The sequence below is a fragment of the Mirounga angustirostris genome, unplaced genomic scaffold, assembly GCF_029215605.1.
Source record: "Mirounga angustirostris isolate CCGP_5_RB_7025 unplaced genomic scaffold, mMirAng1.0.hap1 SCAF_11, whole genome shotgun sequence".
Taxonomy (NCBI): Eukaryota; Metazoa; Chordata; class Mammalia; order Carnivora; family Phocidae; genus Mirounga; species Mirounga angustirostris.
Window position 1 is genome coordinate 119,218,295 of NW_026991719.1, and position 13,568 is coordinate 119,231,862.

Here is a 13,568-nt window from a genome sequence, read left to right on the forward strand (position 1 = left end):
ATATATTGATGCTCAAATTGTCCTAGATTTGGCCAGTGCGATCCTCTTTAAGCTGGCATTTGTATCCTTTTTACATATGCCCATCATTCTTAGGGAACATCCTTATTGTGGGAACAATAAAACGTTCCAGGTCCATCTGGTTCTTTTCTTGCCCTAATCCTTGATGCAGTCATTTCTCAAAGGTGCTCTGGTTTTTTTCATTGGACAGTGAGCAGTGTTTAGAAACCAATAGCTGGACAGTAAGGGTGCTTGTTGCTACCGCGGTATCACTCTTCTAGGATTGCTCAATGAACGGAGTTAGGAAACACATGTGTGTATGTGTGTAGGGAATTATGTCTACACATATGTATACACACTCCCATATAAATATATATTACACACATTAACATGGATATTTATTTCTACATTGTATTTACTGAATGCTGAGTTCACATCAATACCTTTAATCTCTACCCAACATCTCAGGGTTCAGTCTTGCTTTATCCCTTTACATATTTGTAAATCCCTTCTTGAATAGTTAAAACCAACTGGCTCCCACTGTTCTCAATATATTTACTTATTTTCTCAAAATATTTACTTAGTTTATTTACTCATTTGCTTGATCTCCTTATACATATGAAATCTGCCAACCCTGCCAGGCTGCTGCACAGCTTACACATCCTCCCTGAACAGGCTTTCATGCTACCACTAGACCTCCTTTCCATTACATGCACATCTGTCTAATTGCTTTTTGGCAAAGAAGGAAGGTGGAAAAAAAAGAAAGGAAGGAAGAAAGAGGGATTTCACAAATGTAATTTTAAGGTTCCTTGAAAGAATCACAAAGCACAGTTACAATGAAATCACATATCACTCAAGGACAAAGTTACAAAGCCAGTCTAAGGTGAAAATCAAGTATAGTCAAAATTACCCTTGAAAATCTTTTAAGATGGCATCATCTTGGAGACCTACATACATCATCTCTCAATAAGTCCAGCACAACAATTTCTTCCTCCAGTGTTGGAACATAGCTGTGTTTCTTTGGTTGAGCACCAGAATCAGTAGTTTGGCTTGACTGTAAGGGCTTTGTTGCCTAAAATTAACATACAGAATGGCCATATCCTCAATCCATGTGCAGCGAATAGGAACTGAGACCAACTAAGAGTCCAGAGTGCCAGTTCGCACTTACTTCTGGGCACAAATGCATTAGGTGGAGGGGTTGCCTGGGTGGCTCAGTTGGTTAAGTGTCTGCCTTCAGCTCAGGTCATGATCTCAGGGTCCTGGGATCAAGCCCCACATTGGGCTCCTTGCTCAGCGGAGAGCCTGCTTCTCCCTCTCCCTGCTGCTCCCCCTGCTTGTGGTCTCTCTCTGTCTCTCTCTCTGTCAAATAAATAAAATCTTTTTTAAAAAAAACCTCATTAGTTGGAAATTGTGGACACAATTGTTTAAACTATTCACATTTTTTAAAAAGATTTGTTTATCTACTTTAGAGAGGGAGAGAGATTGAGAGCGTGAGTGGGGGGGAAGGGAAAGAGAGAATCCTCCAGCAGACTCCCCACTGAGCGCAGAGCCCAAGGCTGGGCTCTACATCAGGACGCCAAGATCATGACCTGAGCCGAAACTGAGAGTCCACTGCTTAACCAGCTGAGCCACCCAGGCAGCCCCATTCACATTTTTTCTTTATTTTTTTTTTATTTTTTTATTTTTTTAAAGATTTTATTTATTTATTTGACAGAGACACAGCGAGAGAGGGAACACAAGCAGGGAACACCAGCAGGGGGAGTGGGAGAGGCAGAAGCAGGCCTCCCGCAGAGCAGAGAGCCCGATGCGGGGCTCGATCCCAGGACTCTGGGATCATGACCTGAGCCGAAGGCAGATGCTTAAGGACTGAGCCACCCAGGCGCCCCACATTTTTTCTTTATCAAACCCAGTTCTCCTGACTCATAATTATGGTTCTTTTAACTAATTATTCATTTACCAAACATTTGATTGTTTACTATGTGCCAGGCAGTATTCTAGGTTTGGGGGATACAAATGTAAACAAAACCGACAAAAGTCCCTATTCACATGGAGCTTTCATTCCAGTGGAGGAGACAGACAATAAGCAAACAAATTTACAGTGTGGAAGATGGTGAGAGAGGCTCTGGAGAGAAATAATGGTGACATTATTGAGTAATTGGTTGGCTACTTTATTTTTTTTTAAGATTTATTTATTTATTTATTTATTTATTTATTTATTTATTTGAGAGAGAGTGCGAGCAAAAGCAAGAGAGAGGGAACAAGCAGGGGTGAGGGACAGAGGGAGAGGGAGAAGCAGACTCCCCGCTGAGCAGGGAGCCCGACCCAAGGCTCGATCCCAGGACCCTGGGATCATGACCTGAGCTGAAGGCAGACACTTAACAGACTGAGCCACCCAGGTACCCCTGGTTGGCTACTTTATTTATTTTTTTTTAAAGATTTTTATTTATTTGTTTAACACAGAGAGAGAGAGCACAAGTAGGCAGAGCAGCAGAGAGAGGGAGAGGGAGAAGCAGGCTCTCCGCTGAGCAGGGAGACTGGAGCCCGATGTGGGACTCGATCCCAGGACCCTGGGACCACGACCTGAGCCGAAGGCAGCCGCTTAACGACTGAGCCACCCGGGCGCCCCCTGGTTGGCTTCTTTAAATTAGCTTTTCACCACAGTGTCTCTGAGCAAGTGTCACGTTCCGCTGAAGTATGAATGAGAAGATGATGTCAGTCACTTGAGAGCCATAGTGGGTGCTGCAAGCAGAGAGAACTGAACAGCGAGTGTAAAGACTCTAGGGCAGGAAGGAGTTTGGTGTGTTCTAGAAAAGGAAAAGAGACCAGTCGGGCAGAGGAGAAAGTGGTATGAGGCGGTGGGGTTGGGGTGGGAAGAGGTAAACACAAGAACACCAGGAAGCTGAAAAGGGAATGGGAACAGGACAAAATGCTGACCGTGCCCACTTCAATCATTTTACCTAGGGCCTGAGGCCTCTGCTAAGGCAGTGGTTCTTAAACGTTAGCATACATCAGATGGCCCTGGAGGCCTTGTCAAAACACAGTGTGCTGTGCCCCACCCCCAGTCTTTGATTCCGTAGGTCTGGGGTGCAGTCCGAAAATATGCATTCCTAACAAGTTCCCCCGTGATGTTGATGATGCTGGTACAGGCCGGACACTTTGGGAACCACTGTGCCGAAGTCTTACTCCTCAAACAGAGACATATGGCTACCTGGGGGGTCGCTGAGGACACAGGGAAAACTTGACAAAAAATGTACGGCATGGCTCCTTGTATAAAGGATACTGTATACTATTTTCGACAGTATTTGTGAGTACACTTTGATAAAAGACACAGGTGCTTTCTTCACATAGGTTTTCCTCAGCCAGACCTCTATAAAGATACACAAAATAACATTCAATCATAGTGAAGGCATTTCTTTGGGGAGCTAAGATAATAGAGTCCAGATACTTTTTTCTTCTGATTAGCTAAGATATGTAGTAAACAAACTACATGACACATTTCTTGAGAAAAAAGTCAATATCCCTTGAGGACTTGAGGGAAAACCTTATTTTAGGTTAAAATAAAGATATATAATGAATAAGAATGCAAAATTTGCATAGCATTTTTAGATAAACTAGGAGACTTTAAAAACATTTTATGCTTGCCTTAAGTTGCTCCCGGCTCAGCTCCGATCTCTCTCTTCTGCCATTGGGCATATTTGAAAGGCACTGTTCTGAGGCAACCCTTCTCAGGCCTCAGTCAGTGGCGAATGCATTTTTATGGTTCAATGGAAGTACCGATTTTAGTTGATGGCAACCCTTCAAGCTGGGGTAGGTGGCCGTGGACAGTAGTTGAGGAAATTCACCCCACCAGTCCCGTGAGGCAGAGGGGTGAGTGGTAAGAAGAGGAGAGATTGGCAAATGAGAGGAAAAGGAAGAAGAAATCAGGGAGAGATATTAGTACTCAACCAACAGCAACTGCTCAGTCTACTAGGCAGAAAGGACTAAGCTTTGCTAGAGTAACAACCTCCGAAACTCGCTGGCTTCGATCAATAAAAGCTGATTTCTCCTTCAAGCTCTCTGCCCAATATATTTCTGCAGGGGTCAGGGACTACATCTTTGCTCCGTGTAGTCACTCAGAGAGCCAGCTGACAGAGGCTCCGCCATCTTCTAATCCTTCCCTCTCAATAGGAGAGTGCAAGCTTTGCCACAGCAGAGGAAGAAGGCATGGAGAATCACACCGTGACTCTGAAAGGCTTCTACAGGAAGATAAATCGAATAATTTCTGCTCGCTTTTTACGGGCCAAAGAGAGTCACGTGGCCATGACTAACTCCAAGAGGCAGGGAAGAGACTGGAACCAGAAATGTTGGTGTGACTACTACGCCCACGAAATGCATCATCTCATTTTCTGTGCCAAATCCCATGATAGGCATTAGGCTCAGAAACGAGAAAGACTCAATCCCTAATCTTAAGGAACGCAGAGCCTAGGGGAGAAGACGGACGGGACATCTAAAGTAATGCGTGTGAGAACAAAGATGGCTTCTGGCCCCGAGCTGCCGACCAGCACATGTCAGCAGCAGCACGGAGAGGCCGGAGACGATGAGGGCAAGTGGACAGACTGCGTTCACACCCTGTGGAGACACACCCTGGCTCTACTGTGTGTGTGACCCTGGGCAAGTCAATCCCCGTGTGCCTCAGAGTCCCCATCTGTAAAAGGGCGACAGAAGTTAACCCTACCTCCTGGGGCCCCGTGTGGGTTGTGTAAAATAATCTATGTAAAATGGAGTGGTTGGCACACAGCGGGCGCCCAATAAGTTATGGCTTTTATGCAGCATCTCCACTTTGATATAAATACCTCAAGCTCGGGCGCCTGGGTGGCTCAGATGGTTAAGCGTCTGCCTTGGGCTCAGGTCATGACCCCAGCGTCCTGGGATCGAGTCCCGCATCCGGCTCCCTGCTCCGCGGGAAGCCTGCTTCTCCCTCTGCCTCTCTCTCTGTCTCTCATGAATAAATAAATAAAATCTTTAAAAAAAATAAATAAATAAATACCTCAAGCTCAAAAATAGCACTAATAATATGTAATACTAATAATACACAATAGATAACAGTCTATCATAGGTGATGTCATATATATTATCATCAGTGTATACAGTATTATGACGTATAATATACAGTTGGAGATAGAATAATATATAATAATAGGCTCCAAACTGCAGCTTCTCCAGCTTGCTCTATCTCAACCAGTAGTAGTGCCATTTATTATTGTCCCCTTGCAGAGTTTACCATGCCACTTTACAAGACAAAGTTCAAATTCAAAGTCCTTAAACTTTTGCCTCTGCCTAGCATTTTACCTCATCTCTTTGCCCCTCTCCCCACATAACACCTATGTTTCAGTCACACAGAACTAAGGGAATTTCTTTGCTTATGGTATTTATAATGAATACCAAGTGGTATGAGTCCCGGCACTTTTCACTGGGAACCCCTCTCACTACCCAGGGGATGGTGACCCAGCAGTTACGTTTCTGCTGCATGACCCTGACCCCTAGGTATAGCGTATTTGTTTTAGGGTTACACACTGACCTTAGTAGGGCCAGATTCTCTTTTCCCCAGACTGCCTGGGTGGCTCAGTGGGTTAAGTGCCTTCGGCTCAGGTCATGATCTCAGCGTCCTGGGATCCAACCATGCATCGGGCTCCCTGCTCAGCGGGGAGCCTGCTTCCCCCTGGCCCTCTGCCCCTCCCCCTCCTTGCACTCTCTCTCCTCCCCTCAAATAAATAAATAAAATCTTTAAATAAAAAAAAATTTTTTAAAGATTCTCTTTTCCCAGGAAGCACTCTCTAAGGGAGGCCGCGAATTCAAATGGCCATATTTCACTATGGGTATGTTGAAGTATTGATAGCTGGTTGAGTGAGAAGGAGGGAGAGAGAGAGAGAGAGAGACTGAAGTCAACCCTTTCAAAAATAATAGAGGTAAGAAGCACAAAGCAAGAATCCATCTAGGGGCACCTGGGTGGCTCAGTTGGTTAAGCCTCTGACTCTTGGTTTCAGCTCAGGTCATGATCTCAGGGTCATGAGATCGAGCTCTACATCGGGCTCTGTGTTCAGTGAGGAATCTGCTTGGGATTCTCTCTCTACCTCTCCCTCAGCCCCTCCCCCTGCCTGCATGAGTTCTCTCTCTCTCTAAAATAAATAAATCTTTTAAAAAAAGAATCCTTCTGGTATTTTAACTTCTGGTTTCAATTTCTTGTTCTTGGAGTCCTTGAGACAACTTTTGAAATCTTTTAAAAAATATTTGTGTTTGCTTAAGTAAGATCAAGAGTTAGTTCTATCACCGCTTCCGAAAAGTCTTCCATAATTTTCCCAGGCTGACTGAGACACTTTTTTTATTATTACATTACGTAGATATTTCCATTAGAGCAGCAACTCACGGTAATACTCTGGGCTTTATGTTCATGTGTCTATCCTCCCTTCTGTACTGTAAGATACTTGAGAGCAAAGGTCTTGTTTTTCCATCTCTGCTTCACAGAGTGCCCGGCATATAGAGGGCACCCTAGAGGAGCATATGACTGTTACCAGAGGTTAGCAAGACTTTCACAGTGGAAAATATTTGAGCTATATGAGGCCCTCATAGACGAGGATGAGTTTGCTAAGAAAGAAGGAAGAAGAGCTCTTATCCTATTAAGGGAAGAAACCACTTACTTCTACCCCTTGGGCATTTCTCTTGAGTTACTTAACTATAACAGCATCATTTAGTCCCTTTGTATCTGACTTCTGTGGATTCTGCAGCGAGCAAGAGGGAAAGACACACATGTCCTGATAGAGCATTCCTATTTTGCAGCTACTCATGCCACAGTTGGGGCAAATATGGGAGGGACGGTGGCTTGAATTAGGTATGCTCAGACCTTTTATAGGATTTAGAGAAAAGGATGGAGTGGACATTACAGACACCTTTAGCACTTAGTGCCCACTCCCATGAGAGGGAGCCAATGTTCTCTAAATATCCTGTGAACTATAATCTAGCCTCTCGTGGGAATTCTTCCAATTCCTCTTGATAGTCCTCTTTATGAACACAGCTGATCTGTCCTATGGCCTCACTCCTCTGAAAGGTGATTCAAGCTAACCTATGAGCCTGCTGCTTCCTTTTCAATCAGCAGCCCTATTAAGCTCTGTTACATCCTTGAATAAACATCTGGGTTTAACCAATTTTACTAAACATACCTTTACATTTCAGATTACATTGTTTGAATTTCTCAACAGGTTATGTAAACACAAGGAAAAAGGATTTAGATATTACTTTGGGTAGAAAAGGTCACAGTTTGATAGAAAATATTTAAGATAGGTTGGCACTGATACATATTTTTATGTTATTATGTTCATAAAAATGTCATGTTTGTGAGAATCAAAAAGTCATCTGGTTTACAAAATCTCAAGCCAGATGGGTTGGTATCAGGAAAGGAAGAAAACACTATTGAAGGATTTCTGTATGCAAATATTTTGCGTTTTTCAATGAAGGGATTGAATAACTAAGGTCAGGACATTATGTTGAAAATGTCACAGGCCATTCTTCACAACAGTTTTCAGTTCTGCTGGATCTTTTTCCATGTACTTATTCTTGTAAAATATCAAATCTTCTGCTGAGTTTTGTTGAGATTGACCATCAGAATTTGATATTCTTGAAACGGGAAATTAGACAAAACTAATAGACATCTCTTAACAGCAGATGGGGACAAGAACCTTGACCATGGATGCGCTTACACTGGCCAGTTATCCAGTCCATTTGTTTCGGACTCTGTCTCTATAGGAAGCAGCCTCAAAGCTAGTCATTCCGATCACCATTACGGTCACACTGGTCCATAGTCATCCCTTTCCCCCAGAGAACAACTGACTTACCCATTTCTCGGCCAATCACACTGATTTATTGCTGACTGACTGGAGTGGTCCAGTCAGCCTTCATTTATTCACTCAAAACCCATTCACTGAATCATAGTCATTGGGCTTTACACGCTTCTCCCGCACTTCGGGCAGCCTCGCAAGGAAGGCAGACGCATAAAGAGATTGTGACAATACCACGTTCAAAGTACATGGAGTATCTTGGGAGCCTGAAGGAGAGAGAGGCTCCCAGGGGTGACTGGAGGGGCCTGGCTGAATGTGCTCCTTACAGCTGGTGGGGATTAGCCTGATAACTCAGAGCTACTACCGCCTTGGAGAAGCCCAGTATTCATTCTACATTCAACAAACCTTGCTTATGAAACTTTATGTCCCAGGCACTATGCTGGGTGATGAAAACTGAGTGATAAATCAGACGTAGCCTCTGCCCAGAAGGAACTTTTGGTCTGGAGAGAGGAGACAAATACATGAACAATTGCAATAGAAGTCAGAATGAAAAAAATACTATATTAGAAGTAAATGCAGAGTGTTGTGGGAATGTAATAAAAAAAAAGGAAGTAGCAATTAACCTGAGCCTGAAAAATTCGAGGATTTTTCATAGACTAAGAAGGAGGAATGTGTATTGCAGGCAGAGAAGAAGCGCATGCAAAGTTACAGTGTATTGTAGTCCCTAGAATACTGGGCGGAAAGCAGACAACTGGTTGACTTGGACAGTGAATTGTTAAGGGTGATTAGATGGGAGACAACGATCTTAAGTAGGATGGGGTTAGCTCACGAGGATCTTTAAATGCCAAGGTTTAATTTTGCAAAGGGGTTTGTGTTTTGGCAAGATGTGTGAGAGGCGGGTACGAGGTGGTACAAAAATCATGAGATGTCACCTTGCCACTGTTTAGCAGAAAGACCTGGAACGAGTTATCCAACCTCTCTGGACTTGCTTCTGCATTCATAATCGGAACTCTTACCAGTCCTCTGCTCAAACTGTGGCTGGAAGATCAAAGGAGTGATAAAGGTGAACTACCCGAAACCAAGTGTGGAATACAGTAAATGCTCGATGAATGACATCAGAATGGGAGTATCTGGCAGCAGGGCGGATGCTGGGTCTGGGCGGTGGAAGGACTAGCTGGGGTGCTACTGCCGTGGTCCAACTGAGAAATGCTGAGGCATGAACGGAAGCAGTGGCCAGAGAAAGGAGGTAACACAAGCAGGCCACCCTGATCTTGGAAATGAACGGGGAGGGCAGGGGAGGAAGTGACCTAAAATGCCTGAAATGACACTACATCAAAAACTAATGATGTAATGAATGGTGACTAACATAACATAATAAAATAAAATTAAAAAAATACATAAATAAAATGCCTGAAATCTCTCATGGGGATGGATGGAAATAGTGCACAAGCCAAAACAGGGTAGAACAGGCATTTGAGGAGGCATGGTGTGTGCGCCTGCACTTGGAAACATCTCCAATGGCTGCTTATCGTATGAGATCGTCAGAATTGATTTATGCTCCTTTGCCAGGCCCTGTAGTTAGAACGTGACATTATTATATCCTCAACCAACTCCTCTTGGTGTGTCCTCTTTGGCAATGTTTAGTCAGAGTGCTATATTCTCTATTTCCCTTGGTATGCCGTCCCTTGTGTTCATCTTTTTTTTTTTTTAAGATTTTATTTATTTGAGAAAGTGAGAGAGAGATAAAGCGAGCGAGAGAGAGAGAACATGAACAGAGGGAAGGTCAGAGGGAGAGAGAGAAGCAGATTCCCCGCTAAGCAGGGAGCCCTATGCGGGGCTCAATCCCGGGACCCTGGGATCATGACCTGAGCTGAAGGCAGACACTTTACCGCCTGAGCCACTCAGGCGCCCACCCCTTATGTTCGTTTTTAATTGCCTCTTCTTGCCGTCGGAAGGTTAAGGTCTTGAGAGTCTATATTGAATGTGTGACAAGGTGGCCAAACGTGGACAAAAGGGGCTTCCAAAGATCACACACAGTTTTTCATAGGTTATGCTTCCTAGGGCTTGTTGGCTATATGTAGCAAATGTTTCTTGAGTGCTCCCTGTGTCAGGGCCTATACTTCATATATTTATATTATTTTCATGTTTATATAGTAAATATATGTAAATATATAAATTGATATATATACATATATATAAGTCAAATCTCTATAATATCCCTGGAAAACAGGTACTAGTAGAAGCCTCGCATGACTGATTAGGAGTATATAGAATTTCAGATGTGGAGGAGACAATAAAACAAGCATACAGAAGTGATATGAAGGGTTAAGAGCAAGTTGGAATGTGAGGTGGATACCCAGGGAAGGCCTCACTAAGAAGGTGACATTCGAGGAAAGGAAGTAAAGAAGCAAGCCATGTACTCTTGCAAGGAAGAACATTCTAGAGAGAAAACACCAAGGGCCAAGGCCTAAAGCTGGCACACCCTGGCACGTGTGAGAACAGCAAGAGTACCATCCTGAATGAGGTGGTACATCAGAGAAGGAAGAGGAGTAGAAGGTGGGAGCAGAGACACAAAGGGCAAGGAAGAGGGACCTGGGTTGTATGTGACCCAAAAGATTTAAGGATGTTAGCTTTTTCTGAGTAAGATGGGTGCCGCTAGGGGTTTTTGCAAAGAGGAGTGACGTGGCCTAATTCCCACGTTCAGTTCCATGTTAACACGTTCCTCTTGGCCGCTGTATTCAAAATGCCCTGGGATGAGAGGCTGAGGGGAGAAACTGAGGGACCAAGGGCCACGAAGGTGGTGAAAGCCAAAACCCAGAGTGTCAGTTACCAATTTCTTCCCTCTCAGTTCCAAAATCCGTGTTTTCTGTCTCGACTGGACCCGAACCAATATACCTAGCTTAAACTACATTAATTTGTTTGAAATACTAGTCCCTCTCCGTCCACCCACTCCAGTCCTGAATATCTAATTTTCTGGGGAAGCTATGGGAGTAATTGATGTGTAGCCCAAGATTCAGCCATCAGGGGCCCCATCATTCCTTAATCGCTTGCTATCTGGAGATACAACTAGCTGAGCTATAGGCATTGCTTAAAGTGTTCTCCAGCTGAAACTAAATTAATTCACGTTAACACATATTTAGATGAAGACATGATAGAGAAAATAATGTGGTGATAATAAAAAGTAGCTATAGAAAAATCAGCTGAAATATTCATAAATGCTAATTCCAGCTAACAGTACATAGATTTCTCAGCTGCTTCTTGTGCGAAACTTTTTTCAGACCTAAGGTTGTTGCTAGATACGAAAATGAATGCTCATGAGAATAACTAAGGGTAATCATGTGCTTTACAAACACATAATTGAGAAAATAATAACAAAAAGGATGGAGGAAAAAAACATCAGTTTTGCTTTTAAAGGAAAATTCAAATGATGCTTCACCCAGAAATACTTATGTAATCAACACTTAATGAGCTGCAAAATGCAGTACTCTTCTTAATTTCCAGCAGGTATTATAAGCTCATAAAATCATGTTATTTTAAGCAAGGAAAAAACTCATAACTATTACAGAGAGGCAAACTCTGCTGTTTTGCCATAATAAGTTTTTTCCCCTTCCTGACATTCTAAATGCCTATAATTTTAGTCACCAAGACCCTACATAAAGTTTTACTAGCAGAAAGCTGAAGTGCCTTATTATCTTTTCTATTTATAGGTCCCAGATTCACCTGATATCTGGGTCTCTGGCATCCTTATTTTTAAAGCTGATACGACAAATGCAAAGAGACAACACCCTATTTAATCAGAGCTGATAATTGACCTTTGAGTGACTGAACAACAGAGCTGAATTAACTTATCTCAAAATTGCTGCTTAAAGGGAGGAAGGATATTGCCACACCATAGAGGACCAAACTTATAATGGAAAGAATTTTCAAATGCCTGGTTAGCACTGGTGGGCAGAGATGTCCATAGGTTGCAGCCTTTTTTTATATATATATAAAGGTTTTATTTATTTGACAGAGACACAGTGAGAGAGGGAACACAAGTAGGGGGAGCGGGAGAGGGAGAAGCAGGCTTCCTGCTGAGCAGGGAGCCCGAGGCGGGGCTCGATCCCAGGACCCTGGGATCATGACCTGAGCTGAAGGTAGACACTTAACGACTGAGCCACCCAGGCGCCCCGCCTTTTTTTTTTTTTTTTTTTTTTTAATTCCATCCACGATAGATGTGGCTGATTTCAGGTGTCTTTGAGGTGCTTATTGAAAGCCTAATGAGGAGAGGCAACATGTCTATTCTTTGCACTCTTGGCAAGTGCCTGGCATGTAGGGGAAGCTCAGCGGATCTTCGATTAAATACACTGCATCACAGGATAAACATGGTATATGGTAAATGTGTCAACCAGGACGAGATAGGAGCTAAGCATCAGGGTGTAACCTACTGTTTCCCAGACTTCGGTCATTCCTGGGACATGTACAGGCTAGCTTCCACATCCCTTATATCCCCCACAGTCTTATTTGCTCAACACTGTTCTTTTCATTGACCCCCATTTTCCACTTAATAAATTGTGCTTCATCTTAGTCCCTAAGATCCATGAAGTCGGAGGTGTTCTCATGCTAATTATTTTTGCCACCCATGAAAACAACTGCAGAACTTTAAAATTGAAAATGTCCAGGGGCGCCTGGGTGGCTCAGTTGTTAAATGTCTGCCTTCGGCTCAGGTCCTGATCCCAAGGTCCTGGGATCGAGTCCCGCATCGGGCTCCCTGCTCAGCGGGAAGCCGGCTTCTCCCTCTCCTACTCTCCCGGCTGTGTTCCCTCTCTCGCTGTCTCTCTCTGTCAAATAAATAAATAAAATCTTTAAAAAATTGTTTTGAAAAGGTCCCTACATGTACACCGCAAAACCTCTACCACTTCTTAGCTCTGTGACCTCAGGGAAATTACCTCATCTTTGGAGTTCCTCCACAGAGCAAGGTGTCTTATGTGCAGGAAACACTTCTTTCCCGTTGGGGCTACGTGGCAGATGCTGGGAATACAGATTATGACATGGATCTTGCCTTCATCAGGTTCACGTTCTAGCTGGAGAATGCACTGCATAAAAGCACTTACATACTCTGCTCTGTGACACACAAACAGTATCTCGTGTTTTGTTTTGTTTCAGTTTAGGGCTTAAGAGAGAGTTTTCACAGTGAATTCAAGTTTGGTCATAATATGCTCCATCTCTCCATAGATATGTTACTAAGAACTGGAACTTTTTCTTCTGAGTTCATTTGTAATCGTGGTTCACATTTTTATTTTTTCAGGATTTGGTATTTGGACTATTTCCCAAAACATTAGAGGCAGGTTGGAAGTTTTAAAAAATGCAAATCTGGACAATCGGGGGATTCAATGGAACAGAAACTATTTAGTCACCAGCGAGAGAAAATTCTACCAGGCAGCTGAATCAAGTCAATGACCACAGTTTGGCAGTGAATTGGGTCCCAAGATTTCTGGCAATGAAAGTCCAAAAATGGAAACATAGTGGATCTCTTCTTTAGTCATTGTTTGAAAAAAAGAAACACACATATTAGTCTACAGAAACGAGCTTTGTTTCTGCAGAGGCCCAAAAGTCTGATGCTAATCATGTGAGTCCCCGTGTAAGAAGCACCGAGGCGCATAGTGGGCAACATTTTCAACTGTAAGTCTACAAAAAGACACAGAGCGCTGTTCACAAATAGGCCATTCTTGTCTAGACCCTTCAAAGAGCCAGAGAATATCACATTCCATCCTAGCTAAGGGA